At 47.7% G+C, this 27,625-nt stretch overlaps 1 protein-coding gene across 4 annotated transcripts in view; it reads left to right on the top strand.

The window, feature by feature from the left end:
• Nucleotides 1-230: 230 nt before the first annotated feature.
• LOC144506590 (NXPE family member 3-like) overlaps nucleotides 231-27,625 on the top strand; it is a 74,269-nt gene continuing 46,874 nt past the window's right edge. The window contains exons 1-2 of one of the 4 annotated variants that reach the window (XM_078232916.1): nucleotides 231-1,082; nucleotides 14,100-14,191. The gene's annotated coding sequence lies outside the window, so the exon portion shown is untranslated. Of the gene's footprint in view, nucleotides 1,083-2,841; nucleotides 2,884-6,708; nucleotides 6,770-14,099; nucleotides 14,192-27,625 lie in introns of those variants that run through there. The other 3 variants (XM_078232918.1, XM_078232919.1, XM_078232920.1) reach the window with 3 other exon arrangements.

Here is a 27,625-nt window from a genome sequence, read left to right on the forward strand (position 1 = left end):
GGGTCAGTGTGACAGAGAGAGACTGAGGGGAGAAAACGACTGAGAGAGAGAGACACGGTATTAGAGACTGAGGATCAGTGTGACAGAGAGAGAGAGAGACTGAGAGAGGGTGTCAATGTGACAAAGAGAGGGAGAGAAGATCAGAGTGACTGAGAGAAAGGAGAGCGAGACTGAGAGAGAGAGAGAGAGGGTCAGCGTGATTCAGAGAGGGAGAGACCGAGGGTCAGTGTGACAGAGAGAGGGAGAGAGACTGAGAGAGAGTCAGTGTGACTGAGAGAGAGAGAGAGAGACTGAGAGAGGGTCAGTGTGACAGAGAGAGAGAGACTGAGAGAGGGTCAGTGTGACAGAGAGAGAGAGAGAGAGGGGGGGGGGGGGGTGTCAGTGTGACAGAGATAGAGAGGGCCAGTGTGACTGAGAGAGGGGGAGAGACTGAGATGATCAGTGTGACAGAGAGCGAGGATCAGTGTGACTGAGAGAGGATAAGTGTGACTGAGAGAGAGACTGAGACAGTGTGACAGAGGGGGTCAGTGTGGCTGAGAGAGAGAGGGAGGAAGAGAGAGGATGTCAGTGTAGCTGAGAGAGAGGGAGAGGGTCAGTGTGCTGGTGAGAGAGGGTGAGTGTGCCTAAGAGAGAGAGGGAGAGAGTTTTGGTGTGCTGAGGGGAGAGTGGGTGAGTGTGGCTGACGGAGATTGAGGGGAGTGGGTCAGTGTGCTGCAGGGGATTGAGGGGGACAGAGTCAGTGCGGCGGGGGGACTGGGACAGAGACAGTGTCAGTGTAGAGGGGATTGAGGAGAGAGTGAGGGAGAGGGTCAGTAGTTTTATTACCCAGTCCCAGTGGTGCAAACATGACTTGATTTCGATGATTTCGTTAGTTTGTCTTCTCCTCGTAATGTACGTGAGCAAGTGGAAGAAAAAGTGTGCTCCTGTTTTTATTCCTAAAGAAAAAAGCTGGCCTTTTTGCAATCTGACAGGATGTACTTGGCCTGTACAGTGCTTGGTGACAGCCTTGCTTCAATCCAACCTCAGCATTGATTCATCCATCTGAAAGGATTATGTGCTGCCCCCTCCCTAGCTGGCTTTCAGTGAGTATCTGCTATTTCTACTGCTAATGGGATAAATGCCCATAAGATGTTCTGTGTTCGGTTTAACCGTGTTGTTGGCCTCTGCCCACCCGGTGCTTAGGTCACCAATTAATTAGCTGCAATGGCTTCTCTTCGCATATTTCCATCTTGCTGACCCTCCCGGATCTATCCTTGCTCCCACCCCCCTCCACCCACTATTCTTCTCTTTGGTGACACCGTCTGAAAATGTCAGGTGTGCATGTTGGTGACGCCAGCTCTCTTGCCTCCGTTCTCCAGCCACCAACTGGTTCCTTTTGATCGGTCACTGAGACTTTGAGTCTCAGTTTCCCTGTGTTGACCATATCAAGAAGGAGGTAAGGTGTGCAGTGAAAACTGAGCCTTCACTCAGGTTTGGACTGGATTGCAAACTGAAATTTTGAGGAAGAGAGGGAGAGAAAATAATATATAGGTTGGTAGTGTTAATAAGGCTATCCTCCACGTAATTTAAATGTAAAAACATTAGAAATAGGACCAGGAACAGACCATGTGGCCCATCAAGTCTCAGCTGCCATATCAGTGCATTCATGGCTGGCTGATCTTCAGTTTCAACTCCACTAGATTTCCCCAGCCAGAGGAAAGTATCTTTCAGTCTCTACCCTGTCAAGTCCATTCAGGATTTTGTATGTTCCAATGTGATCACCTCTGATTATTCTAAAGATATGAGAGTACAGATTAATTTATTCAGCCTCCCATCTTGGGACAACCCTGTCATCTCAGGAGTGAACCTTTGCTTCCAATGCAAGCACATCCTTAAATATGGAAACCAAAACTGCATATGATTCTCCACCCTTTACACGGACTTCTTTATTCCTCTGATGCAAATCGCTGGCAACAAAGGCCAACATGTTATTTGCCTTCCTAATTTCTTACTGCACCTGTTAGCTAACTTTCCTTATGAGTCTCTCTGAACATCAACATTTACAAGTTCCACATCTGTGCTTCTCATCGGATCCCTCCAGTACAGCTTAAAAAAAAAATCTACTTCACCATTCTTACAACCAAAATGAAAAACCTAAAAAACGTGTAAGAATCCAGGAATAACCTAGAAAGTTGCTTTAAGACTTGATGCTAGTATGAGAGTGAATAAATTATTCAAAAAGGAACTAGTAGTTCTTTGCAAACAGTAATGTGGAAAGTTTAAACAAAAAAGGGAAATGGCTTAATTGTTGCTGTTTACACACATTACAGAACAGTGGAGATGAGATAATGATGAAAATTTGCACACAATTCAGACAGATGTACAAGAACAAGAGAGGAATGACACTGAGGCATTTTAGCTGAGTCAAAATGGACTGGCATGAAGTTAATGCATGCAGTGAAAATGGGGAATGTTTTATAGAATGCATTCAGCAATTGAACAGACAAATGAAAAGTTGGACAATAATAGTAAGGGGCACGAAGTACAAAAGTGAGAAAGTAATACTTAAGTTAGTCAGATTGCATCTGTTTTGGCCACCACCTCAAGAAAGATATACCAGCCCAGGAGGGACTACAGTGCAGATGCACCAGATTGAAACAAGGGTTGAAACAGTAACTTATGTGGATGGGTTTCACCAACTTGGTTTGTGTTCCTGAGTTTCCAAGTTTGGGGACGGCTACAGCAAAACAATTTTCTCTGTTAAAGAGGTCCAGGACATCGCGACATTATCTTAAAGTCAGAGCGAGATCATATTGAAAGCACTTTTCATACAACAGGAAACCTTACTTGGAACTTCCGCCCCTCCAAAGGCTGTGGGCGCTGAGTCAGTTGAAATGCTGGAGGGTGAGATTGAATGATTTTTCTTGCGTACGAGTGTTAAGGAATATGAAACAAAGATGGGTAATTAAATTTGAGATACAGATCAGCTATGGTCTAACTGAGTGGTGGAACAAGCTTGTAGAGCTTAAGGGCCTACTCTTTTTTGTTTCTTTGTTGGTTAGTGTCTTTCTGGTCTGAAAATGCATGATTCGCTCCTGCAAAATAAATGGGGCAAACGATTGTAAGTAAGAACTTGTGTGGTCATGTCGTGGTTTGCTAATTATGTGATAATAGAAGAGAATGAGGAGTCAAAGATGAGTACTGGAGTGAAAAAAATATTGCATTAATATACTGTGTTTAACATAGTAAAATGTTCTAAGGTGCTTCACAGAAGTGTCGTTAAACAGAATTTGATACTGAGGCATCTAGACCTTAGACAGCACCACCCAAACCCACGACCACTTCCATTTGGAAGGACAAGGGCAGCAGATACATGGGAACACCACCGCCTGCAAGTTCGCCTGCAAGTTCCCCTCCAAGCCACTCACCATCCTGACTTGGAAATATATTGCCATTCCTTCGCAGTCGAAATCCCCCCTGACAGCAATGTGGGTCAACCCACAGCACACGGAGTGCAGCGATTCAAGAAGGCAGCTCACCAGCACCTTCTCAAGGGGAACTAGGTATGGGCAATAAAATGCTGGTCAGCCAGCGACACCCGTGTCCCACAAATGAATAAAAAATATATAAAATTATATTAGGGCCATTGGTCAAAAGGTAGGTTTTAAGAAGTGTCGTAAAGGGGAACAGAGAGGCTTATGGAGGGAATTTTAAAGTTTAGGTTCCTCGCAGCTCAAGGCTCAGTGGGCAGTGGTTAGCACTGCTGCCTCACAGTGCCAGGGTTCAATTCCAGCTTTGGGTGACCGTGTGGAGTTTGCACATTCTCCCCGTGTCTCATGGATTTCTTTCGGGTGCTCGAAAATGTGCAAGTTAGGTGGATTGGCCATTGTAAATTGCCCCTTGGTGTCCCAGGGATGTGTAGGTTAGAGGGATTAGCGGGGTAAATATGTGGGGTTACGAGGACAAGCCCTGGGTAAGATGCTCTGTCAGAGAGTGATGCAGACTCATGGAATGCCCTCCTTCTGCATTGTAGGGATCCGATGATTCAATGGGTGGTTGAGACCATGGGAGGATTCAAAAACAATGATGAAAATTGAGAACAGTGGTAGACTGGGAGTCAGTGTGTTTTAGCAAGCTGGGGGGTGATGGCTGAACGGGACCTGGCATGAGTTGTGATGTGGTTCATAGAGTAGAATGATAGAATCCCTACAGTGCAGAAGGAGGCCATTCGGCCCATCGAGTCTGCACTGACCACAATCCCACCCAGGTCCTATCCCTGTAATCCCACATATTTACCAATTACTCCCTCTAACCTATGCGTCCCGGGACACTAAGGGACAATTTAGCTTGGCCAATCAACCTAACCCGCACATCTTTGGAATGTGGGAGGAAACCGGAGCACCCGGAGGAATCCCCACGCAGACACGGGGAGAATGTGCAAACTCCACACAGACAGTGACCCAAGCTGGCAATTGAACCTGGGTCCTTGGAGCTGTTAGGCAGCAGTGCTAACCCCTGTGTCAGCATGCCATCCTGGTTAGCAGAGTTTAGGATGACTCCAAGCTTTTGGAAAATGGGAGACTGTTCAGGAGAGCTTTGGAATGGTGCAGGTTAGAGTAAGTAAAAGCTGAGGCTTTCAACTGAATAAAGGTGGGGCAGAGACGGGCAGTGTTATGGAGGTGCAAGCAAGAGTATGCACTGAAGGATGTCATGGTTATGAACTGTCTGGTTCAACATAAGACAATTGCCTGGAGTGAGTCAGGAGGGGACAGCGCCGGAGGATGGTGCTCGTGAAGGAATTGTGAGTGACCTCCCGCCCTCCATTAAATACCCCTTAACCCCCCCCCCCCCAATAAACCCCCGAAATAACCCCACCCCAATCCCCACCGCAAACAACCCCCCTCACCCCTAACCCGGAGGATGGAGCTGGTCAAGGAATTGTGAGTGACCCCCCAACCATAACCCCCTAATTAAACAGCCCGCCAAATAGACCCCCAATATCCCCCCTCAAACCCACCCCCTAAATAACCCCCCTCACACCCACCCCCTAAATAACCCCCCCCCTCCAAAACCCAATCACACCCCAATCCCCCCCACTAACCCCTCACTCATCCAACCACCAGCCCCAACCCGAACACCAACCCCTCAAAAAACCCCATAAGCCCCTACCAAAGACCCCCCTCACACCGCCCCCTCCCCCCTCACGGCCCCCCTCCCTCCTCACGGCCCCCCTCCCTCCTCACGGCCCCCCTCCCCCCTCACGGCCCCCTCACGCCCCGCCCCTCCCCTCACCGCACCCCTCCCCCCTCACCGCCCCCCTCCCCCCTCACCGCCCCCCTCCCCCCTCACAGCCCCCCACTCCCCCCTCACCGGTCCCTCCCCCCCCCATCATCAGCACCCCCCCCAAAGGCCCCAATGCCCTCACCGGCCCCCACTTCCCCCCCCCACCCCCCCCTCACCGGCCCCCACCTCCTTCCCCCTCACCGGCCCCCACCTCCTTCCCCCTCACTGCCCCCCCTCCTTCCCCCTCACCGCCCCCCCTCCTTCCCCCTCACCGCCCCCCCCTCCTTCCCCCTCACCGCCCCCCTCCTTCCCCCTCACCGCCCCCCCTCCTTCCCCCTCACCGCCCTCCTCCTTCCCCCTCACCGCCCCTCTCCCTCCCCCTCACCGCCCCCCTCCTTCCCCTCACTGCCCCCCCCCCCCCCCCCCCCCCCCCCCGCTCATCCCCCCCTCCCCCAACAGCACTGGGCTGCCTCCCTCCTCCCCTCCCCAGGCCTCCTCCTCCGGTCTCACTCAGGTTCCATTTCCTTCCTGGCGAACCCCCAAGTGACCATTGTTATTGTGTGTGAGCGTGTGTGTTAGTTAGCTGGGGAGATGTTGTATTTTTCTGGGTGTGTGTTCACCGCCCACACACACACACACACCCCTGGGCAACATTGGAAATTAGACAATGGTTATATTAAACATTGTCCTCTTGAAGATTGGATAGCAGTGTTTAATAGCATGATGTTTTTTGATGGAGTGAATATGGAGCAGTAGTTTGCAGTGGTCGGTAAGCAGGAAGCCAGGATGAAGACAATCGGGGGAAGATGAGGACATTTTCTCTCACGGAGTTCTTGTGATCGGGGAGGTGTTGTCTGACAGGGTGCTGGAAGCTGACTCAATAATCACTTTCCAAATGAATCGGGGTGAATATTCAAAAGTGTGCTAGTGCAGCGGGCAGGGGAGTGAGACTCACTGGGAGACTTTTACTAACATCTAGCATAGCACTATGGCCTCCTGTGTTGACCTGAGTCAATGAAGTACAGTGCACCGTGAGACCCACTCAGTTTGCAGAGAACAGTGTAGATGGCTGATACACACACAAAGGACTTTGCTGATTTCTTTCTATCCCACTATTGGATCTTATTCAGCGTTGAAGGTGATTTCTTTTGGGTTGAAAGAGAGGCAAAGATTAGAATCGTCATAGAATCCCTACAGTGCAGAAGCAAGCCATTTGGCACATCGAGGCTGCACCAACTCTCCGACGGAGCATCTTACTCCTATTCCCGTAACCCCACACATTTACTCGGCTAACCTACACATCTTGGGACACTAAGGGGAAGTTTAGTGTGACCAATCCACCTAACCTGCACATCTTTGTGGGAGGAAACCGGAGCACCTGGAGGAAACCCACGCAGACACGGAGAAAGTGCAGACTCCACGCAGACAGTCACCTGAAGCCAGGAATTGAACCTGAGTCCCTGACGCTGTGAGGCAGCAGTGCTAACCACTATGCCACCTTGCTGGGGTAAGGTGAAAATGTTCTTGCTTGGTTTTCGGAACATTCTCACAAAAGGGTGGCTGAATTATTTTGTGTTTCCGAAGCTTCTGAATTTAGATACGTCACAAGACAGGAAAAGTGTTTAGCTGTCCCGGGGCTGTGTTAGCTAGCAGCACTGAGTGAGGATTGGTGTGGAAAAATCCATTTTCTACCAATGACTTTTCCCAATCTCATCCCATCGTTTAAAACAACAAAAGCTCCAGTTGCCATCTGGGCGAAGGGCGGTGTGGTGGGGCTGGGAACCTCTATGTATTTACTGTTGAATATTTGTACCTGTGCTAGTGGATTATTCACCAGTATTGTCCATAGATGTTCATTATTCACCAAGGAGAAGGACATGACGGATGTTGAGGTGAGCACTCTAACTAATGTCCATACATCGAAGGAGGAAGTGTTGAGTATCCTAAATTGGATTAAGGTAGGCAGGTCCCCGGGGCCAGATGGGATCTATCCCAGGTTACTGCTGGAGGCAAGGGAAGAAATAGCTTGGGCCTTAACAGATATCTTCACATCCTCATTGACCACAGGCGAGGTTCCAGAAGACTGGAGAATAGCCAGTGTTGTTCCCTTGTTTAAGAAAGGAAGCAGGGATAATCCAGGAAATTATAGGCCGGTGAGCCTGACGTCAGTGGGGGGGGTGGGGAAGCTTTTGGAGAAGATACTGAGGGACAGGATATATGCACATTTGGAGGAAAATGGACTAGTTAGTGACTAGGCAGATGATTTTGTACAGGGAAGGTCATGTCTCACCAACTTGATTGAGTTTTTTTGAAGAGGTGGCAAAGATAATTGATGAGCGAAGGGCTGTGGATGTAGTTTATATGGACTTTAGTAAGGCGTTTGACATGGTCCCACATAGCCAACTGGTACAAAAACTAAAATCACATGGGATTTGGGTTGGGCTGACTAGATGGATACAGAACTGGCTGGGTTATAGAACAGTAAGAAGTCTCACAACACCATGTTAAAGTCCAACAGGTTTATTTGGTAGCAAATACCATAAGCTTTCGGAGCACAGCTCCTTCGTCAGATGGAGTGGTCTCTGTTCTCAAACAGTGCAAACAGACACAGAAATCAAATTACAGAATACTGAATTGAATGCAAATCTCTACAGCCAGCCAGGTCTTAAATGTACAGACAATGTGGGTGGAGGGAGCATTCAACACAGGTTAAAGAGATGTGTATTGTCTCCAGACAGAACAGCTAGTGAAATTCTGCAAGTCCAGGAGGCAAGCTGTGGGGGTTACTGATAATAGTAACTGATAATAGTTTCACCTGCCAGTGGAAACAGCCCCCCTGTTTCTACCTTATCTATTCCCTTCATAATTTTATATGTTTCTATAAGATCCCTCCTTGATAAATAGTTACTGATAATGGCTGTGCTCCGAAAGCTTATGGTATTTGCTACCAAATAAACCTGTTGGACTTTAACCTGGTGTTGTGAGACTTCTTACTGTGCTTACCCCAGTCCAACGCCGGCATCTCCACATCTGGGTTATAGAAGACAGAGTAGTGGTGGAAGGGTGTTTTTCAAAATGGAGATCTGTAGCTCACGGTGTTCTGCAGGGACCTCTGTTGTTTGTGATATATACAAATGATCTGGTGGAAAATGTGGGTGGTTTGATTAGTAAGTTTGCGGATGACACCAAGATTGGTTGAGTTGCTGATAGTGCCGGGGATTGTCAGAGGATATAACAGGATGCAGATAGATTGGAAACTTGGGCACAGAAATGGTAGGTGGAGTTTAATCTGGACAAATGCGAGGTGATGCCTTTTGGAGGATCAAATTTAGGTGTGAATTCTACTATAAATGGCAGAACCCTTAGGAAATTTAACATACAGAGGGCGGCACGGTAGCACAGTGGTTAGCACTGCTGCTTCACAGCTCCAGGGACCTGGGTTCGATTCCCGGCTTGGGTCACTGTCTGTGTGGAGTTTGCACATTCTCCTCGTGTCTGCGAGGGTTTCCTCCGGGTGCTCCGGTTTCCTCCCACAGTCCAAAGATGTGCGGGTTAGGTTGATTGGCCATACTAAAATTGCCCCTTAGTGTCCTGAGATGCGTAAATTAGAGGGATTAGTGGGTAAATGTATAGGGATATGGGGGTAGGGCCTGGGTGGGATTGTGGTCAGTGCAGACTCGATGGGCCCAATGGCCTCTTTCTGCACTGTAGGGTTTCTGTGACATTCTGTGAGAGGGATCTGGGCGTGCAGGTCCACAGTTCCCTAAAAGTGGCAATACAGGTGGCCAAGGAGATTAAGAAGGTATATGGCATACTTGTCTTCATCAGCCAGGGCATTGAGTACAAGAGTTGGGAAATCATGTTGTAGCTATATAAAACCTTGGTTAGGCCGCATTTGGAGTATTGCGTGCAGTTCTGGTCACCACACTACCAGAAGGATGTAGAAGGTTTGGAGAGAGTGCAAAGAAGGTTCACCAGGATGTTGCCTGGTCTCGAGTGCATTGGCTATGAGGAGAGGTTGAATAAACTAGGATTGTTTTCGCTGGAAAGGCAGAGGCTGAGGGGAGACCTGATAGAGGTCTACAAAATTATGAGAGGCAGAGACACAGTGGATGGTCAGAGGCTTTTTCCCAGGCTGTAAGTGTCAACTACAAAGAGCACAGGTTCAAGGTGAGAGGGGGTGAGTTTAAGGGAGATGGGCGGGGAAAATCTTTCACACAGAGAGTGGTGGGTGCCTGGAACGCTCTGCCAGAGGACATGGTGGGAGCAGGCACATTAGCAACAGATTCACTAGGTTGATTCCGGAGTTGAAAGGGTTGGTTTATGAGGAGAGACTGAGTAGACTGGGACTATACTCACTGGAATTTAGAATGAAGGAGGGATCTTATAGAAACATATAAAATTATGAAGGGAATAGATAAGGTAGAAACAGGGAGGCTGTTTCCACTGGCGGGTGAAACTAGAACTAGGGGGCATAGCCTAAAAATAAGGGGGAGCAGATTTGGGACTGAGTTGAGGAGGAACTTCTTCACCCAAAGGCTTGTGAATCTTTGGAATTACCTGCCCAATGAAGCAGCTGAGGTTACCTCGTTGAATGTTTTTAGGGCAAAGATAGATCTTTGAACAGTAAAGGAATTAAGGGTTATGGTGAGTGGGCGGGCAAGTGGAGTTGAGTCCATGAAAAGATCAGCCATGATCAGGCCTATTCCTGCTCCTAGTTCTTATTTAAGAGGTATCTGGATGGGTACGTGAATAAGGAGGAAATAGAGAGATACGGACCGAGTAAGGGCAGAAGGTTATTTTTTACTTTAGTTAGGGCATCATGGTTGGCGCAGACTTGGAGGGCCAAAGGGCCTGTTCCTGTGCTGCACTTTTTTAGTTCTTGTGTGGTGATCTGGTCAAAGGAATAGCTTCCAATCTCAGATGATTTTCTTCTACGTTTGTTACAAATGTACCAACATATAAGGTGCCTAAGAATTTGAAAAATAATAGTATCTCTGAATCACTTGGCAGCATTATTCCTCAGGTACTGAGATGTTGTTTTTTAAATTTATGCAGTAGGGTTAAAGCTGTGCAAACCAGGCCAGTCTCCCCATAACATCAGATATTTTGGACTTGCTCCTGTGTGAAGATGATGCAAATTATGTTGTCTTGGCGGCACGGTAGCACAGTGGTTAGCACTGCTGCTTCACAGCTCCAGAGACCTGGGTTCGATACCCGGTTTGGGTCACTGTCTGTGTGGAGTTTGCACATTCTCCTCGTGTCTGCGTGGGTTTCCTCCGGATGCTCCGGTTTCCTCCCACAGTCCAAAGATGTGCGGGTTAGGTTGATTGGCCATGCTAAAATTGCCCCTTAGTGTCCTGAGATGCGTAGGTTAGAGGGATTAGTGGGTAAATGTATCGGGATATGGGGATAGGGCCTAGATGGGATTGTGGTCGGTGCAGACTCGATGGGCCGAATGGCCTCTTTCTGTACTGTAGGGTTTCTATGATTGTCTTAGTAACTCCATTCTGGCCTCCTGACTGTAAAATAATTTGCTTATTGTGCACGTTGTAGCAACGATCTCACAAGACCCTTGGTGTTGTCCAATCATTGCTCTGCCAGCTGTTTTCTAACTGTCCTATAAGATTGTCCGTTTACTGCATAGAGCTGTGATCAGAGTGGTGAGGAACCTGGGGATTCTCTTACTGTTCATATTTCTTGACCATTGCAGTTTCAAGATTGCTGAATTCCATTTGAAAGCTGCAATGCTGTCTTGTTGTCCATTGGTGAGCAGTCAGAGTCAGACCTGGGGTAAAACAGCACCTGTGCTGGATTCAGAAGCAGCACAGTCACTTCATCTTGGATGCGGAAGGGTTTGAAAGTCTGCGGCTCACACCACTGATCGCCACGCTTTTGAACTGAAGCTGTGACCAGCTCTGGGTCACCAACACCACAATTCTAATTGTGGTTCTGGCGAAGGGTCAGCCCGACTCAAAATGCCACCTCTATCCTCTCTCCACAGATGCTGTCAGAGCTGCTGAGATTTTCCAGCATTCTCTGTTTCTATTCCACAATTCTAATTCTTGTTTTCAAATGCCTCCATGTCTCTGTAACCTCCAGTCCCCCAATGCTCCAATATGTCTGTGCTACTCCAGTTCTGCCCTTGTCTGAACCACATTCATTGCTTCGTATTGGTGGCCTGGAGTTTAGACTCCCAAGGCCCGAAGCTCTGGAATTCCCTCACTAAATCTCTCCACTCTTTCCATCCCATCTTCCAAGGTGCTTCTTAAAACCGGCTTCCAACCAGCCATCCTCTTCATTTCACTTTTGGCATAGTGTCAAATTGAGTCTGATTACCCTCTCATTAAACCTGGTGGACAGCTTCCAACATTAAAGAAGCTACTTCATGTTGCGCTCTCTGACAGTCTGTGATGTGGAGTGAGCTGAAATTCTCCATGCCAGAGGGACCTTGAGCGCAGAGTGCCCTGTTTCTGGGTTTGTTCCCCAACAAGACACTTTATCCCTTGCTGGGATGTGGGCATAGATGCTGAGAGGTTTCCCTTTGTGGGAGGGTCAGGACCAGAGGGGCTTAATCGCAGAGTAAGGGGGGGTCACCCACTGAGGACAGAGATGAGGAGGAATCTCTTCTCTCGGAGGGTCGTGAATCTGTGGAATTCTTTACCGCAGAGGGCTGTAGAGGCTGTGTCATTAAATATGTTCAAGGCTGAGATAGACAGATTTTTAATCAGTAAGGGAATCAAGGGTTATGGGGATAAGGTGGGAAAGTGGAGTTGAGGTTTATCACATCAGATCAATCACGATCTCATTGAACGGCGGAGCAGACTCGATGGGCTGAATGGCCTATTTCTGATCCTGTGTCTTATGGTCACATAGGTGTCTCTGAAGAGTCTAGCATTTATTGTCCAGCCTTAATTACCTTGAGAAGGTGGTGGTGAGTGACTTTGTGCATTTCAGAGGGGTGGTTAAGAGTGGGTTGCTGTGGGTCTGGAGTCACATTTGTGCCAGAGTGGGTAAGCAGAGCGAAATTGAATCCCTAAAGAACAGGCAGTGAACGAGGGGAGGTTCCGACAGCGCAGGAATTCCGCGACATTGTTATTGAGACACTTTCCGATTTATTTAATTCGCTCAGTTTAAAAGTTTCATCATTTGAAGTGGTGTCGCTGGATCACGGCTCCAGGCCTTTAAGTTACTAATCTAGTAATGAAAGCACAATTCCAGCGTACCCTGTGTCTGACATTGTTAGACACACAGCCACATTGCTGCGTAATATCAGATTGTAAAGTCTCAACTTCCTCGCTGAGTATCCCCACAACAATCGACCATTCACATCATTCCCACAATCGCCAAACTATTCCGAGTTTTTTCCGGCAAGGAATTGGCATTAAGACTTGCGAGTGTAACGCAGCCCCGGTCCTGTACCCCAGAAGAAACTTGGTTTGTTCTCACTGGCGCGACGGAGGTTGAGGGGCGATCTGATAGAAGTCTACAAGATTATGAGTGGCATGGACAGAGTGGATAGTTGGAAGCTTTTTCCCAGTGTGGAAGAGTCAATTACTAGGGGGCAGAAGTTTAAGGGGCAAGGTTTAAAAGAGATGTACGCGGCAAGTTTTTTTACACAGAGGGTGGTGGGAGCCTGGAACTCGCTGCTGGGGGAGGGGGTGTAGTGGAAGCAGATATGATAGTGACTTTTAAGGGGTGTCTGGACAAATACATGAATAGGATGGGAATAGAGGGATATGGTCCCCGGAAGGGTAGGGGGTTTTAGTTCAGTCGGGCAGCATGGTCGGTGCAGGTGTGGAGGGCCGAAGGGCCTGTTCCTGTGCTGTAATTTTCTTTGTTCTTTGAAATGGGGATGCTTATGGGGACCAAATACATTGAGCAGGATCTTTCTCCTCCACGTGGTATGTTTTCTGGCGGCAGAGGCATCTTGTCATTGATTGGCACTGAGATCTTCTGGTGCTGCCAACGTCCATGGTGTTTTGTGTTGTTTGCTGGCCGCGTTACTGGGGATCCTGCCGTGCGGGTGGAACCGGAAGATTCTCCCAGTGGGAAAGGCCAGAAAATTCAGCCGAATGGCTTTGGTCTCTCAATATTTTGTTGGAAAAAAGTTGTTGCCATCCAGTACCAGCTAGTGAGCCACTTAGATCAGCAAGTGGTTGTGTACACAGTTTGGTTAATAGGTTTCAGAAGTTATTAAAGGATTACCTGTCTTTATGAACAGATGTTTGTTTTTAACAACTGAATGACTACATGAGGGGATTTAGATTTATTTCTTTCAGGCCTGGGGCTTTTTCAGTATGAATGGTTATGTGTTTGAAGGACAGCTATTAGAATGTTAGAAATTTAATTTTTGTCCATTTCAAAGACTTCCCTTTGCTTCTAGGCTCCTGAGGTCTGTCCATAATGGACACTGAGTGAGTGGATATGGAGGAATCAAGGGGATCTTGAGGGGACATTGAGGATGTTTGAAGGGTGGGCGGGGACATAAGAACGATGTGGAGAGCTGGACTGGTGTTCCTGAGAACTAAGGTGGGCCTTCCAATCAGTCCATTCCACATCTGAATTCTTCCAGGCCTGAACTCATTGGGAGTTGCAAAACCCACCTTTATCCCATGTACGCCTTCCCTGAGATAAAAATACAGTGGGAATCGGGTGAAGAACTGGCAGATTTCTGAAATCAGGAATTAGATAAACTCACATCTTACAAGCCTAGAAAGTCCAGCCCAATAGCTTCAATTGGTAACCCTTCTGTGAGCAATATTGGAGGATGTCCTGTCAAGTTAAATGTTGCTACAAGCCACATTTTTCTTAATGTAGTTATCTTTTGATTTCAGCTGAGTTACTGCAATCTAATATTCGGGACAGACAATTGAGTACTTAGAGCAAAAGCATCTAATCAGAGGAAGCCAACATGGATTTGTAATGGGTAAGTCATGTATAATGATCCTAGTTAATTTTTTTGAGGGAGTGACTAACATAGATAAGAAGTATGCTGAGATGTTTTAGCGAACACAGCAGTCACAGTAACTCAATTGCAAGATTAATATCAGCCGACTTGTGACACTAATAAATAAACATTAAACTTTAGTACCCTTAAGGTAACAAAACATTCTAAGATGCTTTTCAAGGGGTGTTATAAGGCAAAATTTGACACCTTTCTGCATAAAAGATATGAGGGCAAATAAAAGATGGGCAAATAAGTAGATTTTAAGGAATGCCTTTAAGAAGTCTCTCAACACCAGGTTAAAGTCCAACAGGTTTATTTGGTATCACGAGCTTTTAGAGCGCTGTTCCTTCATCAGGTGAGTGGAGAGCTGGGTTCACAAACACGGCATATATAGACAGAGACTCAATTGCAAGATAATGGTTGGAATGCGTATCTTTACAGGTAATCAAGTCTTTACAGGTACAGAAAATGCAAGTGGAGAGAGGGATAATCACAGGTTAAAGGGGTGTGAATTTTCTCAAGCCAGGACAGTTAGTAGGATTTTGCAAGCCCAGGCCAAATGGTGGGGGTTACACAAGTGTGACATGAACCCAAGATCCCAGTTGAGGCCATCCTCGTGCGTGCAGAGCTTGGCTATCAGTTTCTGCTTGGCGATTCTGCGTTGTGTCTTGAAGACTGCCTTGGAGAGCGCTTACCCGAAGATCCGAGGCTGAATGCCCTTGTCTGCTGAAGTGTTCCCCGACAGGAAGACGATGTCGTAGTTTATCCACTCCGGGGAAGTACTGGACGACGAAGAGTACTCTGTCGGTCGTGTCACATGTTTGTCTTCTGAGGAGATTGGTGCGGTTTTCTGCTGTGGCGCGTCGGAACTGTCGATTGATGAGTCGAGCACCATATCCGGTTCTTATGAGGGTGTCTTTCAGCGTCTGTAGATGTGTGTTGCGTTCCTTCTCATCTGAATGAAAAACTGCACCGACCTCCTCAGAAGACAAACATGGGACACGATCGACAGAGTGCCCATCGTCGTCCAGTACTTCCCTGGAGCGGATAAACTACGACATCATCTTCGGAGCCTTCAACATGTCATCGATGAAGACGAACATCTCGCCAAGACCATCCCCACACCCCCACTACTTGCCTTCAAACAACTGCGCAACCTCAAACAGACCATTGTTCGCAGCAAGCTATCCAGCCTTCAGGAGAACAATGACCACGACATCACACAACCCTGCCACAGCAATCTCTGCAAGTTGTGTCGGATCATTGACACAGATTCCACCATCACACGTGAGAACACCATCCACCAGGTACATGGTACATACTCATGCGACTCAGCCAACGTTGTCTACCTCAAATGCTGCAGGAAAGGATGTCCTGAGGTGTGGTACATCAGCGAGACCATGCAGACGCTACGACAACGGATGAATGGACACCGCGTGACAATCACTAGGCAGGAGAGTTCCCTTCCTGTCGGGGAACACTTCAGCGGTCAAGGACATTCAGCCTCTGATCTTTGGGTAAGTGTTCTCCAAGATGGCCTTTAAGACACATGACAACGCCGAATCGCCGAGCAGAAACTGATAGCCAAGTTCCGCACACATGAGGACGGCCTCAACCGGGATCTTGGATTCATGTCACATGCGTGTAACCCCCATCACACTGCCTGAGCTTGTAAAATCCTGCTAACTGTCCGAGCTTGAGACAATTCACACCCCTATAACCTGTGATTATCCCTCTCTCCACTCACATTGTCTGTACCTGTAAAGTCTCGCATTCTAAACCATTATCTTGCAATTGAGTCTCTGTCTGTCTCTGCCGTGTTTGTGAACCCAACTTCCGACTCACCTGATGAAGGAGCAGCGCTCCGAAAGCTCGTGATACCAAATAAACCTGTTTGACTTTAACCTGGTGTTGTGAGACTTCTGACTGTATCCACCCCAGTCCAACACCGGCATCTCCACATTAATGAAGGAAAGCAAGGTAGAGGGGTAGAGAGATTTCAGGAGGAAATTCCAGAGCTTAAAGCCTTAGCAGCTGAAGACAGGGCGATCAATGGTGGAACAATACAAAATGAAAGATGCTTAAGAGGTCATAATTAGAGGAGTGCAGACATGGCAGAGGATTCTACTGCTGGAGGTGATGGGAAGTAGGAAGGGACAGAGCCATGGATAACTTTGAAACAAGGGTGCAAATGTAAAATTTGAGCTGTTGTTTAACCGGGAGACCGTTTAGGTTAGCCAGCACTGTGATGATGGGTGAACAGGACTTGGTGCAAGTTTGGACAAGGGTAGAAGAGTTTTGGATGACGGAATGTAGAACACCAGGGCTGTCCAGAAAAGCATCGGACATCCAAGTCTAGAAGTAACAAAAGGCATCGATGAGAGTTTCAGCAACAGATGGGCTGTAGTATTTGTAGAGTCAGGCGGTATTATGGAGGTAGAAATAGGTAGTCTTCGTGATGGTATAGGTATGTGCCTGGAAAGTCATCTAAGATGCAGAGTTGCAAACAGTTTGGTTCAGCATTCGACAGCTGACAGGGAGAGAAGGATGGGGTTGGTGTCTTGGGGAAGGAGTTTGAACCTAGTTGATAAGTACAACAACTTCATGCTCTTGAATCTTAATGCCGAGTCTGTTGGTGAAATATCAGTGTGGCGAAGCTTCTCAAAGAGTAGGACAAACCTGCAACAATGCTTGAATCTTTGAAATTAAGTGCGGGTGCTGGAAGTTGCTGTTCAATTTACTCCAGCATTGCAGTGAGTGTTGAAAGCCTCACTGTTATTCTTAATGTCAGATCTGGGATTTCAACAAAGAACAAAAAACAGTACAGCACAGGAGCAGGCCCTTCGGCCCTCCAAGCCTGTGCCGATCACGTTGTCCTATCTAGACCAAACGCTTATATTCCTCCGGGTGCTCCGGTTTCCTCCCACAGTCTGAAAGACATGCTGGTTAGGTGCATTGACCCGAACAGGCACCGGAGTGTGGCAACTAAGGGAATTTCACAGTAACTTCATTGCAGTGTTAATGTAAGCCTTACTTGTGACATATAAATAAACTTTAAACTTTAACTTTTACTTTACAAGTATTTGAAGATTGAGCCATATCCTGAGAACTACAAGTTATATGGCAGAGTAAACAATATAACTACGAGCTGAAAGTTGCAAAGGAGCATTAGTGCAAGCGACAGGGTAAAATGGTGCAGCTTTTATTCATTTAGTCATTGTTGGAATGGGGGCATCGTTGGCTAGGCCAGCATTTATTGCCCGTCCCTGATTGTCCTTGAGAAGATAGTGGTGAGCTGCCTTCCTGAACCACTGCGCTTCCTGTGGCTGTTTGGACAGGAAGTTCCAGGATTTTGACCCAGCGATAGTGAAGGAAATGCAGTTCAACATGGTGGAAAAGTAAGGGTGTCCCCTTTGTATCAGAAGAGAGATAGTTAAAAATGTTTTTCCAAATGCTGAGAAATTAGAATCTGTGGAGGAGTAAAGACATCTGCGGGACCCAGCACAGCAATCACTGTAAGTTACTGGATAGATGTAAAAAAAGACACTAAAAGGCTATTAGAATGCTGGCAATTATTAAAAGGAGGCTGGAGAACAGAGTGGAAGTTTTGTTAGTTGTATAAAGCTCTGATTCCCATTTAGAGTATAAAAAAAGTTCACTTGTCTTTTCTATTTTTAAATCATTCTTTTAACAATTCACAATACAAAACACATTAACATTTAGAAACCAATAATATAGCCTTTACAGTGAATGTAAGTCCATTACTGTATTCAGTCCAAAGATGTGCGGGTTAGGTTGATTGGCCATGCCAAACATTGCCCCTTAGTGTCCTGAGATGCGTAGGTTAGAGGGATTAGCGGGTAAAATATGTAGGGATGTGGGGGTAGGGCCTGGGTGGGATTGTGGTCGGTGCAGACTCGATGGGCCAAATGGCCTCTTTCTGCACTGTAGGGTTTCTGTGATTTCTGTGATTACTGATGTACCAGCTGAAATCATATAACCGTTTTTAAACATCCTGCGATAATAATTCATCAAATGTGCTTGTCCATGTCATGGCCTTGACACTTCTTGTTAAATGTGGAAGGCGTATAATCTGATGTGTAGTTAATTCATATTCAGTGGATATTTTCTGAGTATTATACGCTCGGGAGAGAGACTGCTCCAACTGTGACCAAACTGTTACTTTGAAATAGAAAATGTCCTTTTGGGAACTTGTGGTATTATCTACGTTAGAAAAAGAAAGAATGCCTGTGCTACTAATCAGGTTCCATTATTCAAGACTAGTGCTTGAGTTTTATTGCTTCAGATCTATTTAGTTGTACACCACAAATAAAATTAGTGACATCACCTAGCCCACACATCTTGGAATTTGAGTGTTTAATCACCCTTGCATTCAAAGCAGAATCCACGATGGTTGTAGCATTCCAGAACAGATTTACAGTTTGCATCATACTTAAGAAAGCTTTTTTCTGACCTTTGTGCTCAATCTTCAAATACATTGTAAAGTAAAAGTTAAAGTTTATTTATTAGTCACAAGTAAGGCTTACGTTAACACTGCAATAAAGTTACTGTGAAATTCCCCTAGTTGCCACACTCCGCTGCCTGTTTGGGTCAATGCACCCTAACCAGCACGTCTTTCAGAATGTGGGAGAAAACCGGAGCACCCGGAGGAAACCCACGCAGACATGGGGAGAACGTGCAGACTCCACACAGACAGTGACCCAAGCCGGGAATTGAACCCGGGTCCCTGGCTCTGTGAGGCAGCAGTGCTAACCACTGTGCCACCATACCATCCCCGACATGTGCATTGAGGATATGAAACATCTTTGTGTGGGGGGAGGGGTGCTACTGGCTGGTTGGGGGCATAGTTTGGAGGGTGGCAAACGGTCCTGTGATCCTGCCTGATCCATGATGTAGGTCAGTTAAAAGTTGAGGAGCTCAGTAAGGGCTTTATTAATGGGGGGATTTCATAGAATCCCTGCAGTCTAAAAGGAGGCCATTCGGCCCATCGAGCCTGCACCGACCACAATCCCACCCAGGATCTATCCCCATAACCCTATGTATTTACTCTACTATTCTCCTGACCTAATGTCAGTTTAGCATAGCCAATCAACCTAACCCGCACATCTTTGGGCTGTGGGACGAAACTGGAGCACCCGGAGAAAACCCACGCAGACACAGGGAGAAATGTGCAACCTTCACACAGTCACCCGAGGCTAGAATTGAACCCAGGTCCCTGGCACTGTGAGGCAACAGTGCTAACCACTCTGCCACAGTGCCGCCTGTGATTCTCAAGGGGCTGGGTGGGTTGCATCAGTTGTTTGAGGCATACCAGTTGAATGGAGGCCGGCACAAGGTGGGGAGGTAGACATGGCTGTCCCAGGTAATTATACGATCCAGAAAAGGGTGAATGGCTCAGAGGGTGCCTCACCCATTGCAGTGCAGGTGGCAAAGAAATTGGGAGAAGTAGGCGGTGGGGCAGTGCTGGATTATCATCATCTAGGCATTTTGAGGCATAAGATCAGGGAGAAAGGCTGCCTAGCACAACTGAAAGGTCATCTGAGCACAAGGAAAAGAGGAGTTGATAATCGGGAAACAACTCTCAGATTTTGGGCTCAGTGGCAATGAGGAGCAACATCCTGTCCAGGAAGGGTGGAACCAACAATAGAGGGGAGGGATGAGGGGCAGGCAGGACATTAAGGCTATACCAACAGTATAATACTTTCTGCTGAAGATAGAGCTACCTTGAGATGATCAATGCTGCAGTAGAGTGCAGGGAGATGGTCGCAGACATCTTTGACCTCATTGTGGAGATCTTTGCACCCTTGGTCCATGCCTTGCCAATAGCCCTCAAAGTCACAGTGGCCTTAAAATTCTTCCATTCTGACTGATTCTGGGGCGGCACGGTAGCACAGTGGTTAGCACTGCTGCTTCACAGCTCCAGGGTCCCGGGTTCGATTCCCAGCTCGGGTCACTGTCTGTGTGGAGTTTGCACATTCTCCTCGTGTTTGCGTGGGTTTCCTCTGGGTGCTCCGGTTTCCTCCCACAGTCCAAAGATGTGCGGGTTAGGTTGATTGGCCAGGTTAAAAATTGCCCCTTAGAGTCCTGAGATGCGTAGGTTAGCGGGATTAGCGGGTAAAATATGTGGGGGTAGGGCCTGGGTGGGATTGTGGTCGGTGCAGACTCGATGGGCCGAATGGCCTCCTTCTGCACTGTAGGGTTTCTATGGTTTCTATGGTTTCTTTCCAGGGATCAACCGCAGACCTTGTGGCATTTTGTGAACACCTACACACCACTGCATCTCGCTGGTCACTGCTGTCAGCTTTGTCAGTGCTGGACAGATTCAATTCATGACTGACGGGGTCTTGTAGGGACCAAGGACATTGGGCTTTGCCGCCATCACTGGGTCCTTCAAGGCGCAGGGCATCATGGCACCCAGCAACAGTCCAGTCAGATTCATCAACAAGCAGGATTTCCACTTCTTCAACATTCAACTGGTCTATAAAACACGACAAGAGTTTTCTCCATGTGTGTGCCCATTTTCCTGACACCCCCAGCTCTTAACACCAACCCCAAATTCTGTGGATGGTTTTGAGTGGACAAGAGATATCACTTGAAGAGTTGGCTACTGATTGTTCTACGGCATCCCAGACAGAGGCAGCGAGGCACTTCCACCAAAGCCTTCTGCTCATTTGCTGTGCCATTGAACAGGCCATCAGGCTTCTGAAGATGTGGGGGTTGGGTGGTGCCCTGCAATACATGACTGTAAGGGTCTCAGTTATTGTCATGACCTCCTGCACTCTTCACAACCGGACTCTCTCAAGATATCAAAAGCCGGCACAGTGATTAGCACTGCTGCCTCACAGCGCCAGGGACCTGGGTCCGATTCGGGCCTTGGGTGACTGTCTGTGTGGAGTTTGCACGTTCTCCCCGTGTCTGCGTGGGTTTCCTCTGGATGCTCATCTATACTGTAGGGATTCTATGTGGACCCTAAGGGCATTGACAGGAGCTATCGGCAGGTGGTCACACCGGGACCACGGGAGGAGGGTAACTGGGTAACAGTGAGGAAGGAGAAAGCTCGGGTGATGGTGAGCACCCCGGTGGATGTGCCCCTTAATAATAAGTACTCCTGTCTGAGTACTACTGGGGTGGACAGCCCACCTGGGGGAAGCAGCGGTGGCAGTGTCTCTGGAGCTGAGCCTGGCCCAGTAGTGCAAAGGGGTAAGGAAAGGAGGGTAGTGCTAATTGGGGACTCTACGGTGAGAGGGTCAGATAGGCGTTTTTGCGGACACAGACGGGACTCTCGGATGGTGGTTTGCCTCCCTGGTGCAGGGGTCCGGGATGTCTCTGGTCGAGTCCCAGAAATCCTGAAGGGGGAGGGAGAGGAGCCCAAGGTCGTGATGCATATAGGTACTGCTGACATCGGTAGGAAGAGGGAAGGGGTCATGAAAAGAGAATATAGGGAGTTGGGTAGACAGCTGAGAAAGAGGAATGCAAAGGTAGTAATCTCGGGATTGCTGCCTGTGCCGCGGGAGAGTGAGAACAGGAATCGGTGGAGAATTAATGCGTGGCTGAGGGACTGGAGCAAGGGACAAGGATTTGGGTACTTGGATCATTGGGACCTCTTTAGGGGCAGGTGTGACCTGTTTAAAAAAGACGGGTGGCACTTGAATCCCAGGGGGACCAATATCCTGGCGGGAAGGTTGGCTAAGGCTACTGGAGAGACTTTAAACTAGAAAGGTTGGGGGGAGGGAATCGAAATGAGGGGACTGAGAGCGAGGAGGTTAGCTCGCAAATAGATAAGGAATGTAGACAGGGTAAGAGGGAGGTTAGACGAGTGAGGGAGAAGGGAAGTGCTCAGGCTGAAGGTCTGAGATGTGTCTATTTTAATGCCAGGAGTGTAGTGAATAAAGTGGATGAGCTTGGAGCGTGGATTGCTGCTTCGAATTGTGATGTGGTGGCCATTACGGAGACTTGGATGTCTCAGGGACAGGACTGGGTGCTTCAGGTGCCAGGTTTTAGATGTTTCAGGAAGGACAGGGAGGGAGGCAAGAGAGGGGGGGGAGTGGCACTGTTGATCAGGGATAGTGTCACGGCTGTAGAGAAGGTGGACGCCGTGGAGGGACTGACTACGGAATCTCTGTGGGTGGAGGTTAGGAATAGGAAGGGGTCGGTAACTTTGCTGGGTGTTTTCTATAGGCCGCCCAATAGTAACAGAGATGTTGAGGAGCAGATGGGGAAACAGATCCTGGAGAGATGTAGGAATAACAGAGTTGTCGTGATGGGAGATTTTAATTTCCCAAACATAGATTGGAATATCCCTAGGGCTAGGGGTTTGGATGGAGAGGAGTTTGTTAGGTGTGTCCAGGAGAGTTTCCTGACACAGTATGTGGATAAGCCTACTAGAGGAGAGGCTGTTCTTGATCTGGTGCTGGCTAATGAACCTGGACAGGTGGAGGATCTCTCGGTGGGTGAACATCTTGGGGATAGCGATCATAATTCTATCTCCTTCACGATAGCATTGGAAAGAGATAGGGTCAGGCAGGCTAGGAAAGTGTTTCTCTGGAGTAAAGGGAAATACAGTGTCATCAGGGAGGAAATTAGACGGGTAAATTGGAAGGAGGCATTCTTGGGGAAAAGTACCGAAGGAAAGTGGAGGATTTTCAAGGAATGTTTGTCTGGAGCTCTGCATGACAACGTTCCGATGAGACAGGGGGGTGTTGGTAGGGTACGGGAACCGTGGTGCACGAAGGTTGTGATGAACCTGGTAAATAAGAAAAGAGAGGCGTACAGAAGGTTCAGAGAGCTAGGAGGTGTTAAGGATTTAGAGGAGTATACGCGATGTAGGAAGGAGCTTAAGAAGGAAATTAGGAGAGCGAGAAGGGGTCATGAGAAGACCTTGGCGGGTAAGATTAAGGAGAATCCCAAGGCTTTCTACAAATATGTCAAGAGTAAAAGGATGAGATGTGAAGGCATAGGACCCTTAAAAGGTGAAGGGGGAAAAGTTTGTGCGGAACCGTTAGAAATGGCGGAGGTGCTTAATGAATACTTTACCTCGGTATTCACGGTGGAAAGGGATCTGGGTGGTTGTACTGCTGGATTGCGGAGGACAGAAAGGATCGAGCATGTGGACATAAAGAAAGAGGATGTGTTGGAACTATTGAATGGCATCAAGGTTGGTAAGTCGCCGGGACCGGATGGGATGTACCCCAGGTTACTGTGGGAGGCGAGGGAGGAGATTGCGGAGCCTTTGGCGATGATCTTTGCATCGTCGATGGAGACGGGAGAGGTTCCGGAGGATTGGAGGATTGCGGATGTGGTCCCTATATTCAAGAAAGGGAACAGGGACAGCCCGGGAAATTACCGACCGGTGAGTCTAACCTCAGTGGTTGGTAAGTTGATGGAGAGGATCCTGAGAGACAGGATTTATGATCATCTAGAGAAGTTTAGTATGATCAAAAGTAGTCAGCACGGCTTTGTCAGGGGCAGGTCGTGCCTTACGAGCCTGGTTGAGTTCTTTGAAAATGTGACCAAGCACATTGACGAAGGAAGAGCGGTGGATGTGGTCTATATGGACTTCAGCAAAGCGTTCGATAAGGTCCCCCATGCAAGACTTCTTGAGAAAGTGAGAGGGCATGGGATCCAAGGGGCTGTTGCCTTGTGGATCCAGAACTGGCTTGCCTGCAGAAGGCAGAGAGTGGCTGTGGAGGGGTCTTTCTCTGCATGGAGGTCAGTGACCAGTGGAGTGCCCCAGGGATCTGTTCTGGGACCCTTGCTGTTTGTCATTTTCATAAATGACCTGGATGAGGAAGTGGAGGGATGGGTTGGTAAGTTTGCTGACGACACCAAGGTAGGTGGTGTTGTGGATAGTTTGGAGGGATGTCAGAAGTTGCAGCGAGACATAGATAGAATGCAAGACTGGGCGGAGAAGTGGCAGATGGACTTCAACCCGGATAAGTGTGTAGTGATCCATTTTGGCAGATCCAATGGGATGGAGCAGCAGTATAAAATGAAGGGTACCATTCTTAGCAGTGTAGAGGATCAGAAGGACCTTGGGGTCCGGGTCCATAGGACTCTTAAATCGGCCTCGCAGGTGGAGGATGCGGTCAAGAAGGCGTATGGCGTACTAGCCTTCATTAATCGAGGGATTGAGTTTAGGAGTCGGGAGATAATGCTGCAGCTTTATAGGACCCTGGTTAGACCCCACTTGGAGTACTGCGCGCAGTTCTGGTCACCTCATTACAGGAAAGATGTTGAAGCCATTGAAAGGGTGCAGAGGAGATTTACAAGGATGTTGCCTGGATTGGGGGGCATGCCTTATGAGGATAGGTTGAGGGAGCTTGGTCTCTTCTCCCTGGAGAGACGAAGGATGAGAGGTGACCTGATAGAGGTTTACAAGATGTTGAGGGGTCTGGATAGGGTGGACTCTCAGAGGCTATTTCCAAGGGCTGAAATGGTTGCTACGAGAGGACACAGGTTTAAGGTGCTGGGGGGTAGGTACAGGGGGGATGTCAGGGGTAAGTTTTTCACTCAGAGGGTGGTGGGTGAGTGGAATCGGCTGACGTCGGTGGTGGTGGAGGCAAACTCGTTGGGGTCTTTTAAGAGACTTCTGGATGAGTACATGGGATTTAATGGGATTGAGGGCTATAGATAGGCCTAGAGGTGGGGATGTGATCGGCGCAACTTGTGGGCCGAAGGGCCTGTTTGTGCTGTGGCTTTCTATGTTCTATGTTCTATGACCCTAAGGGCAGTGATGCCCTGAAATGGGCAGCTTAATGGAGGGAGAAGAGTAGGATGAAGAGGAGGAGAATGAGAGAGGCGGTGGAAAGAAGGAGGATACAGAAAACCTGAGGTGCTCTGACTGCATAGGGAAGCAACCGGGCAAGGCGTGGGACACGGAAGTCTCATGAGGATGCTATGAATGCTAGGAATTACTGAGTCCCTCCAATTTTTGCAGGAAATACAAGGCGAGCAGAAACTATTCCAATATAAATGATTTTCTCTTTAGGGTGGAAACAAAATTCGGGAATGCTTTCTGTTCCCAAACCTGCCCCGGGGGAGAAACAGTCATCGGTTCTAAGTCTCACAGGGACAGCCGTTTAATTAGAATGGAGGTTAGGCAACCATTTAACTGTGGAGATAGAAATGGAGGTGGGGCATCTCAAATATGGGCCAGATTTTAATCTGACCATGACAACCTTTACCGTGGCTGCTGTTTGAGTCCGGAGACTATAGAATAGAGATTCCAGGAGACTTGAATGTCATGATGTCTCAGGCAAGAGGCCTAAAATCTGGTTGATTTTCAGATGCAGATCTGGAGGTCATGGCGAAGATCTCATCTTGGAAGGGGACAGGAGGAGGCCACACAAAGTCGGCATGGATGGACATTGCTGTACTTCCTGTACTACACTGACACCCAGTTTTGACGACAGCTTTGCGTTGTGTATGCTGTGTCACATGCAGATTTCTTCTGTTCACATATTCAAAATAGAGATGGATAGATTTTTGGATTTTGAGGGAGTTAAAATATACGTGGATAGTGCAGGAAGATGGAGTTGAGGTCGAAGAACTATGATTGTATTGAATGATGGAGCAGATTTGAAGGGACCAGATGGCCTAATGCTGTTCCTGTTTCTTATGTTCTGGTGCAAAATTAATTTTTTTCCTGGTTATTGCTGCCTTTATTCAAGCTCAGACACCATGTCCTGTAATGGTGCAGTTGGATTTTCAAGGATTGCCCACATTGTAACCTCCATAATTGTGGGGCCATACAAAACCGATGTCCATATCTTAACTCGCAACAAATCCCATTAATCTAACCACGCTTGTGCTCACGAACCTACATCAGCTCCTGATCAAGCAGTATCTTGATTTTAAAATTCTTATCCTTGTTTCAAAATTCCTCCATGGCCTTGTCCTCTATCTCTAGTCTCGTCCAACGCAGAACCCTCTGAGATATCTGTGTCTTTTTCATTTTGGCCTCTTGTGTATTCCTGATTTTATTTGCACCTATGCTCCTGTTGCCTAGTCCCCAAGCTCTGGATTAACCTTCCTACACTTCTGCACCTCTTTGCCTCTCTACGTTACTTTCCTACTTTAAGGCACGACTTCCAACTTACCTCTTCCACCAAGATTTCGGTCATTGAACCTAATATCTTCATATGTGGCTCGGCGTCATATAATGATCTTGTGAAGCACTTTGGGATGTTGTATTACATTAAAGGTGTGATATAAACACAAATTATTGTTGGATTTGCAAATGCAGTTCCTGAATGTCATTGCTTCATTTGGTGAGTGGAGGAGAGGAGTAGCTTGTCGTGCCATCAAAAGTAACAAAAACCATAGACAAAACTTTCCAGAGACTGAGGTGGTGGGCTTGAAGTGGAGAGGGCTGGAAAAATAGTGGAGAGCTTCCTTGGGAGGGTCCCATACACTTTTGCTACCGGAGAAGTTTCCTGTAGGTGGACTGGGATCTGCTCCCCGAATGGAAACGTGCAGTCAATTTCAACAACAAAAGCTGCAGTAAGGGATGATTCAGAGGACCTGCAACAGAGCTGTCTTGCCGAGGCAAGCTATGGCATCTTCGAAGCCAAAGAATCGATGCCCCTTAGGAGGGCCCAGCTGGTTGCAGAGGTCTGCTTGAATTTGTATTTCAAATTTATGTCCCAAGGGCAACTCTGTGCTGAGGTACTCTTGAGGTCTCCTACCTGTCTCAGCAGCATGCACCTCTCTTGGTGGGGCTGCCATGCTTGGGAGCTGCTGGCCCTCTGATGGTACTGAGAGCCTGCCACCCTCCTCAGTTGGATGTCATTCATGACGGAGGCCAATTAGGAGGCTGCCCTCAGGAAAATACCTCTACTTTCTCAGAAGACTAAGGAAATTTGGCATGTCTGCAACGACTCTCTCCAACTTTTACAGATGCACCATAGAAAGCATTCTATCTGGTTGTATCACAGCTTGGTATGGCTCCTGCTCTGCCCAAGACCGCAAGAAACTACAAAAGGTCGTGAACGTAGCCCAATCCATCACGCAAACCAGCCTCCCATCCATTGCCTCTGTCTACACTTCCCAATGCCTCGGCAAAGCAGCCAGCATAATTAAGGACCCCACGCACCCCGGATATTCTCTCTTCCACTTTCTTCCGTTGGGAAGAAGATACAAAAGTCTGAGGTCATGTACCAACCGACTCAAGAACAGTTTCTTCCCTGTTGCCATCAGACTTTTGAATGGACTTGCCTTGCATTAAGTTGACCTTTCTCTACACCCTAGCTATGACTGTAACACTACATTCTGCACTCTCTTGTACCCTTCTCTATAAACGGTATGCTCTGTCTGTATAGCGCGCAAGAAACAATACTTTTCACTGTATGTTAATACATGTGACAATAATAAATCAAATCAAGTCAAATTAGG

This window comes from Mustelus asterias, chromosome 17 (assembly GCF_964213995.1).
Source record: "Mustelus asterias chromosome 17, sMusAst1.hap1.1, whole genome shotgun sequence".
NCBI classification, from domain to species: Eukaryota; Metazoa; Chordata; class Chondrichthyes; order Carcharhiniformes; family Triakidae; genus Mustelus; species Mustelus asterias.